This window comes from Pseudophryne corroboree, chromosome 1 (genome assembly GCF_028390025.1).
Source record: "Pseudophryne corroboree isolate aPseCor3 chromosome 1, aPseCor3.hap2, whole genome shotgun sequence".
Classification (NCBI taxonomy): Eukaryota; Metazoa; Chordata; class Amphibia; order Anura; family Myobatrachidae; genus Pseudophryne; species Pseudophryne corroboree.
Window position 1 is genome coordinate 447,339,437 of NC_086444.1, and position 9,004 is coordinate 447,348,440.

The window sequence follows — 9,004 nt, forward strand, 5'->3', positions numbered from 1 at the left end:
AAAGCCGTGAGTAAAAATACTATCTTCATTGTAAAATTACTTGGCGCAGTCGCAGTGCGATTATTGCGCATGCGTACTAAGCAGAATTTCACTGCGATGCGATGAAAATTACAGAGCGAACGACTCGGAATGAGGGCCACTGTCACATTCTGGGACAGTCCTAATCTTGAATCTCAATACCCACCCCCCAGCTCACTTTACAAAGACTGTAATCAAGGAGACACCTACTTTTTCATAGCTGTGGTTTGTGTGGATGAAACGGTGCCAGAGATGGATCATATCAGTGCAGAGGCGTCGGAACAGGGGTGGCAAGGGGGCAGCTTGCCCCCCCCAAACAAGACAGAGGCACCGATGCCCAGTGAAGGGGAACGCTTACTTGTGGATCCCCGTGGGCGGCTTCACCATTCCAAGTGCTCTGCTGCCGTAGGGTGATGTCCCATCCGCTGCCCTAGCCGGCTCTCACTGAGTATTCACTGATGCATTACTGGGAGGAGGCGTGGCTGTGGTCCCGGGATGTCCCAGCAGGCTCAGCATGGTCATGCCTCCTCCCAGTAATGCATCAGCAAAGATTCAGAGAGACAGAGCCAGCAAGGAGGACAGCAGATGGGACACAGCACCCTGTGGTGAAGCCACCCACAGAGATCCTGAGGTGAGCGCTCACCTGCACTGGGGAAGAGAGAGGGAGTGAGGGGGCGGCTGGCAGCACAGCTCAATACAGGGTGAGGCTCAGGGCCAACACACAGGAGACACCCGGCAACGCGCATGAAACAACTGGCAACGCACATGAAACACCTGGCAACGTGCAGGAGACCCCTGGCAACACACATGAAACACCTGGCAACGCGCATGAAACACCTGGCAATGTGCAGGAGACCCCTGACAATGCGCATGAGACCACTGCGAGCATGACACCCCTGAAAACGTGCATGAAACCTTTGGCAACAAGCCGGAGACCCCTGACAACAGGCAGGTAATTTAAAAGTAATTAGAAGCCTTACTTTATGGTATAATTTGTAAGGGGCATTATTGTTTGTGGGGCATAACACATAATGGGTGTTACAGTGTGTGGCATAATGTGTAATAGACATTACGGTGTGTGGCATAATGTGTAATAGGCATTACGCTGTGGCAAATTGCGTAATGGGCATTACGGTGTGTTGCATAATGTGAAATGAGCATTAGTCACTGCTGTCTCCCTCCGAGCACCCACCAGCAAAAACATAAATTGGCACCTTTGGTGGTGCCCCTGTGTCAGTGTATAGTATAATTGGAAAAGAGAGAAAAGACAAAAAACCCTTGTTTGGGAGCACTCGTTTGTAATGATTTGTATGATATGAGTAAAGTAAATGATTAATGTAGTAAAACTTAACCTTTAATTGTTTCTAGAATAAAAAGAAATTAATGAGGAATAATTTTGAGACTCGTGTCTGATGTTTGTAAGGAACTTGTTTAACCTTTTTAACAAATGAGGTACAAGTTATTGAGAGAAGGTGAAAATATCAGAAGCAATATGTTAGATAAATATCCATGTGTTCTGATGGAATAAATATGTCCAGAACAATCACTGTGCATGCCTGGAAATGAAGGTATTCAATGGAAGCGTGATGTGGTAGCAAGATTGAATTGGCTGAACAAAATTTTTTGAGGAAGAAAGAGAAGGGGGGCCCACTGCACCTGGTATTCTCAGGAGGTTTCCCATCCTGATACTGACCAGGCCATACCTGCTTAGCTTCCGAGATCGGACAAGATCGGGCGTATTCAGGGTAGTATGGCCGTGGGCCTAATGTGGGAAATATGTGGGAAAAGATGAAAAAGGAGAAAATCCACTCCTAATGTCCGTACTGTGCATATATCAACCATGTATAGTCTGGGAGTGTTTTTCCAGAAGCAGGAGTAATGAAATGGAAGGTGTTGGAGAATTAAAAAGGGCCCACCGCACCTGGTATTCTCAGGAGGTTCTCCTTCCTAATACTGACCAGGCCATGCCTGCTTAGCTTCCGAGATTGGACAGGATCGGGCGTATTCAGGGTAGTATGGCCGTGGGCCAGTGTGGAGAAAATAAGAATGGAAAGGGAGAGTAAATTGCTTTCTGTACTTCACACTCAACCAAGGCCACTGATGGTCTCCAATGATAATTCCGGACAAAGTGTGTCAAGATGGTTCTAAGTGTCTGGAATTAATAAAGGGATGGTGTGGTGGGTGAAGTTTGGCAGATGGTTAAGCTCACACAGAAATATTGAAAGAATAATGCAAGATGTGTGTGAATATCTTATGAAAAGAGAGCTCAAGGCTGGCTCATGAATAGTGTATATGGAGTCTTTTTGTGAAGAAAATTTGATCTGTATCAGTTAGTAATGGAATAGATCTAGGAATTAACTAAATTTAATTAATGCCAGATGGCTGATCATATACTGAAGGAGCTCAAAATAGGCTTCCAAATGGTACTATTCGCCTTATATTCAGAAAAATTGTGGTTGATACCAAGTGTCAATTGTTCAATTATTCTATAATTAGAGCCAAAATTATTAGTGAGGAGCTCAAGGCTAGTTCACAAATGGTACTCTTCAACTTATTCAGTATGGGAACAGTTAATACCAAGTGTCAATTATTCTTTGATAAATACCAGAGAAAACAAAAATTATAATATAAATAAATAATGCTACCATAAATACATAAATATGTCAAAATCGCTAATTACTACCTTGAGTACATATATAGGTTGAAATTGCAACAAATGAGAAAATATATATATGTTTAACATGAAACACAGTTAGGTATCTGTAATTAACAAATCATTTTTGAAGGCATGGACGGGTATTTAGAACATAATTATGCAGATTGTTATTTGCAGATAGAACATAGTTTATAAAACACTGTTCAAAACAGGGAGTGTAGTGATAGATTTAATATCTGATGTCACTACTATTATATTTGTGGACAAACAAACCAGTATGCAGTTGGTATTAAGCAACGAACTTAAATGTTATTGAGCACTGGTGATTCCTACTGCACATTATAACCATGGCGATCTAGTGTCAATTGAACTCGTATGCAATTGGTATTGGGCAGCGGACCTGAATGTCACCAGTGATTCCTACTATGCATTCAAACCCTGGTGGTCTAGTGTAAGTTACCGCAGCCGCAAGGTATGCGGCGAGTGTTGTCCAGGTCCCCTCTGTTCGCGGTCCCGCTACAGTGATGAACGCGGCCGCCCGCTTCCGGAATGGGCGTGGCCGCGATGACGTCACTACGGACGTTCTCTCCTCGACGTACGTTTCACCTGATTTGGGCTTGGTCACGAGAGCCTCTCACTACTGCTCTCTTGTGGCCAGTACTTAAGGGTTGAGATAACCAATGATATTGTTACTTAGATTTGACTGACTGCTGGTTGGACCTATCAGGTCCCGGATGGGATACCCAGTGGAATCCATTTTGGAAAAGGGAAAGGGGAAGGGAAAGGGAAAGGGATGGGAAATAGAATGAAGTGCTGTGAGTGTGATGAAAAAATAATAAAAGTAATAAAAAGGGAATGGACTGAGTGAGTGCTGGAATAAAGGATGAATGGTGATGGAATTGAAGATGAGACATGGTGTTGTGAATGTAAATGATATTGATGGTATTAAAAGAAAAAATGTAAAATAAAATGAAAATGAGAATAAAAATAAAAAATAATAAAAATAAATATAAAATAAAAATAAATATAAATAATAATAATAATAAAAATAATAAAGATAAAAATAAAAAAATATATATAATAAAAAATAAAAAAATAAAAATAAAATGGTAAATATTGAAGTGAAAAAATTATATATGCAAATGAGGGTGAATATCAAAGTGATGGAAAATGAGGTATGACTAAAGTTGTGAACTATGTAGAATTGATGTGCTGCATGTGATTAAAGTTTATCTGGATGGTGAAAAATGAGGGAATGGAGTGGGATGTGTGAATGGTGAGGAGTGAATGGGAGTGAGTGAGGGAGTACTGCACAGAAATAAAAGAGAGTTGAGAGAATGGGGTAGTAATGGGGAAAGGGGTTGTGGCTTGAGTGTGAAAGTGGGGGTACGAAAAAGAAGGGGAGGGGTGTGACGTGGGGAAAGGGCGGAGGATGACATGGGGAATGTGAGTGGGTGGATGGGAAAATCAGTGAATATTTGTGTGGGATATTGTCTGCAAAGGGAGTGTTGTGTGTAAGGGGGAAATGTGGGTAGAGATGAAAGGGTCTGGAGGACCGTGGGGAGAATGTGGCACGTGAAGCGAGAGGTTGAGTATAGGGAAGAATGAAATAAGTTAAGCACAGTAAAGGATGAAGGGGAAAAGAAGAATGGGGAGAAGAAGAGAAGGAAGAGGGAGAGGGAAGAGGAGAGGGAAGGAAAGGAAAAGAGTGAAGAAAGGGGTGATGGTATGGAAGAGGGACGGGAAAAGGATGGACAGAAGTGGGGTGGGAGGGAAACAGGATGGAAGGATATTGGAATTATGTGGGTAAAAAGATGTTGTAATTAATATATTCATTTAAACCTTTAGGAATTAGAGTGTCCAGCTTGAAAATCCATTCGGATTCCTTTTTCTGGAGTGCCATGCTGTAATCTCCGCCTCTTAATCCCATTTTTACATGTTCCAGACCTGAGAAATGAAGATCTTCTGTTCGACTGTCATGGAAACGTAAGAAATGTCTGGCAACTGTGGTGAGCTTCTTGAATTGGGCTAAGTCTGATTTGGCATTTCTCACCGTACTGATATGTTCAAGTGCCCGGACTTTGAACATACGAGATGTCATGCCCACGTACCTTAAATTACAGGTACAAGAGATGCAATAGATCACATTCTCTGTCCTACAGTTGAAAAAATCATGCACTGTGATCTGTTGGTTGAATCTATCCATGATTGTCGTGAGGTTAGAGATGTGTGGGCACAATTTACATTTACCGCAGGGATAACTGCCTTTGAGAGGTCTCGGCTTTGAGGGCTGTGAGAAATAACTTCTTACCAATTTATCTTTTAGATTTGGTGCCCTCCTCCAACTCATATTGATGTTCTGACCAATATGGTCCGAGATATCTTCATCCATTTTCAAGACGTGCCAATGGGTTTGCAGGATTTTTCTTGCATCTTTCCAATTCTTACAGAAGTCACCGATAAAGCGTAGGGTGTTCTTGTCGTCCTTAATTTTTGTAGTAGGGAAGACCAAAGATTCCCGTTCTATTTTTTGCACTTCGGATTTGGCCCTTTTAATAAGTCTGTTGCTATATCCTCGTTCTTACAATCTTGCAGCTAGATCAATGCTTTTAGTTTGAAAGGTGGAGTCTTCAGTACAATTCCTTTTTAATCTAAGGAATTCTCCTTTGGGAATGTTTTTAATAGTTGATGGAAAATGGCTGCTAGTTGAATGAAGTAAGCTGTTAGTTGAGGTCTCTTTCCTGAAAATTTCAGTGGCTATTGTATTGTTCTCATCTCGGTATATCCTGAGATCAAGAAATGGAATAGAGGATTTGCTGCTGATGTATGTAAATTTCATATTGATCTGATTGGTATTCAGAGAGAGGATATATTGATCCAGTTTGTCTTGGGCGCCATCCCAGATCATAAAAACATCATCGATGTAACGTATCCAGATTAGGATGTGGTTAGTGTATTCCTCTTGATTATCGTTAAATACCATTTCCCGTTCCCACCAGCCTAAAAAGAGGTTCGCATATGTGGGGGCACATGCCGCCCCCATAGCGGTACCCCTGGTCTGTACATAGAAACGGTTGTTGAAAAGAAAGTAGTTGTGATTCAACACAAAATGAAGTAATTCCAAAAGAAAATCCTGAAAATCACCACTATCACCCATGGACAAAAAATATTTAACCGCATTGATGCCCAAATCATGTTCGATGGATGTATATAGAGATTCGACATCTAATCCAACCATTATATGGGAGTCTTCCAAGCGTATACCTTGGATTTTCTTCAGGACATCAGTCGTATCCTTAACATATGAAGGAAGGGTGAGGACATGTTGTCGCAGGTGAACATCAAGAAAGCAGCTGGCTTTTTCAAGAAGACCCCCGTTACCAGATATGATGGGTCGTCCCGGTGGATTGTCCACATTTTTGTGGACTTTAGGTAGTAAATATGATGAGCCATCTGGCATTAATTAAATTTAGTTAATTCCTAGATCTATTCCATTACTAACTGATACAGATCAAATTTTCTTCACAAAAAGACTCCATATACACTATTCATGAGCCAGCCTTGAGCTCTCTTTTCATAAGATATTCACACACATCTTGCATTATTCTTTCAATATTTCTGTGTGAGCTTAACCATCTGCCAAACTTCACCCACCACACCATCCCTTTATTAATTCCAGACACTTAGAACCATCTTGACACACTTTGTCCGGAATTATCATTGGAGACCATCAGTGGCCTTGGTTGAGTGTGAAGTACAGAAAGCAATTTACTCTCCCTTTCCATTCTTATTTTCTCCACACTGGCCCACGGCCATACTACCCTGAATACGCCCGATCCTGTCCAATCTCGGAAGCTAAGCAGGCATGGCCTGGTCAGTATTAGGAAGGAGAACCTCCTGAGAATACCAGGTGCGGTGGGCCCTTTTTAATTCTCCAACACCTTCCATTTCATTACTCCTGCTTCTGGAAAAACACTCCCAGACTATACATGGTTGATATATGCACAGTACGGACATTAGGAGTGGATTTTCTCCTTTTTCATCTTTTCCCACATATTTCCCACATTAGGCCCACGGCCATACTACCCTGAATACGCCCGATCTTGTCCGATCTCGGAAGCTAAGCAGGTATGGCCTGGTCAGTATCAGGATGGGAAACCTCCTGAGAATACCAGGTGCAGTGGGCCCCCCTTCTCTTTCTTCCTCAAAAAATTTTGTTCAGCCAATTCAATCTTGCTACCACATCACGCTTCCATTGAATACCTTCATTTCCAGGCATGCACAGTGATTGTTCTGGACATATTTATTCCATCAGAACACACGGATATTTATCTAACATATTGCTTCTGATATTTTCACCTTCTCTCAATAACTTGTACCTCATTTGTTAAAAAGGTTAAACAAGTTCCTTACAAACATCAGACACGAGTCTCAAAATTATTCCTCATTAATTTCTTTTTATTCTAGAAACAATTAAAGGTTAAGTTTTACTACATTAATCATTTACTTTACTCATATCATACAAATCATTACAAACGAGTGCTCCCAAACAAGGGTTTTTTGTCTTTTCTCTCTTTTCCAATTGTAGCCAAGCCTACAAAATTCCTGGGAGCACCGCCAATCATTAGCAGTTTAAAACTTTTTGCTAACTGCATATATATTGGTTTTTTTATGTTATGTTATTTTTATACTCAGTTTAGATTATCAAGACTAGTGCGGCTCCACATTGAATTTATTTACATACAATTCAGTGTATAGTATTACTGAGAGGGAGGGACAGAAAGCACTACTTATATGAGTGCCGAAGAGTTCCCTTATTCAGGACAGGCAGCGGGCCATATTTAATTGCTTAGAATATAATTCTGGGAACTTAGTAAACAACTACAGTATATGTCTGAAGGCAAGCCCTCTAATCATCTGGGCCCTACAGCAGTGACCCCCTGCACCCACTACACCCATGAACAGCACCCATATTTATTACAGGTATGTCCCCCAACCTGAAACCAGCATATTACATTATTAGTATTTACATTAAATAGAACTATTTCCCAACTAATACAGCCCAATTAATAGTATACACATTCACTAAATAATATCCAAACAGCCCAGACTGTAAATAATTGGTATTCATATTTAATAAATAGACCTCCTTCTTCCCATTGATAGGTACTGTCACTATTATATTAAATACCCATTAGCAATAAATAGTTTCCATTTCCACCTACAAGCTAAACAGCTGATCCCAGTAAGATCTGTTGGGATGGACAGTAAATAATATCAGACGATATAATACATGTAACTGTGATAGGAAAGGTGGGCTCCTCTCAGCTCTGGGCCCCATAGCAGCTGCACTGCCTGCACCTATGGCAGCTACGCCCTTGTATATAACACATGTAACTGTGACAGGGAAGGTGGCCCGTCTCATCTCTGGGCCCCATAGCAGCTGCACTGCCTGCACCTATGGTAGCTACGCTCCTGTATATAACACATGTAACTGTGATAGGGAAGGTGGCCCCTCTCAGCTCTGGTCCACATAGCAGCTGCACTGCCTGCACCTATGGCAGCTACGCCCTTGTATATAACACATGTAACTGTGACAGGGAAGGTGGGCCCTTCTCAGCTCTGGGTCCCATAGCAGCTGCACTGCCTGCACCTATGGTAGCTACGCTCCTTGGACGATGATCACATCTGACCGTATATGACATAATTAGTTTGGCACAGGGCAAAGGTGATATCACTTAGATATGGGAAACACCAGTTCAAGTTTTGGGGCAAAATCCAAAGTGCGCCCTAAGTAGCATTATCCCTACCATGATGCATTATCCCTACCATGATATCACCAGAGAATAAACCATTATAAAATTGAAGGGGGTGCAGCGATGAGGCAAAAAAATAGCACTTCTGCGCATGCGTATGCGGCTCAATGCACACGCGCGACGTACTATTACAATGAACGATGTAGTTTCACACAGTCTAGTTATGCTTTTCAGTCGCACTGGCTGCCGCAGAGTGATTGGCATGAAGTGGGCGTTTCTGGGTGTCAACCGACCGTTTTCAGGGAATGTTCGGAAAAACGCAGGCGTGCCAGGAAAAACGCAGGCGTGGCTGGGCGAACGCAGGGCGTGTTTGTGACGTCAAAACAGGAATTGAACAGTCTGAAGTGATCACAAGCGCTGAGTAGGTTTTGAGCTACTCTGAAACTGCACAAAAAAACTTTGTAGCCGCTCTGCGATCAATTCATTCGCACTTCTGCTAAGCTAAAATACACTCCCAGTGGGAGGCGGCATAGCATTTGCACGGCTGATAAAAACAGCTAGCGAGCGAACAACT

The 9,004-nt window shown here is 42.1% G+C and overlaps 4 pseudogenes; 2 read left to right on the plus strand and 2 right to left on the minus strand.

Moving 5' to 3' along the window:
• Positions 1–1,662: 1,662 nt before the first annotated feature.
• Positions 1,663–1,780, minus strand: LOC134935623 (5S ribosomal RNA; annotated as a pseudogene).
• Positions 1,781–1,927: 147 nt separating this feature from the next.
• On the minus strand, positions 1,928–2,045 carry LOC134946034 (5S ribosomal RNA; annotated as a pseudogene).
• Positions 2,046–6,478: 4,433 nt separating this feature from the next.
• On the plus strand, positions 6,479–6,596 carry LOC134946045 (5S ribosomal RNA; annotated as a pseudogene).
• Positions 6,597–6,743: 147 nt separating this feature from the next.
• On the plus strand, positions 6,744–6,861 carry LOC134935629 (5S ribosomal RNA; annotated as a pseudogene).
• The last annotated feature ends 2,143 nt before the right edge of the window (positions 6,862–9,004 follow it).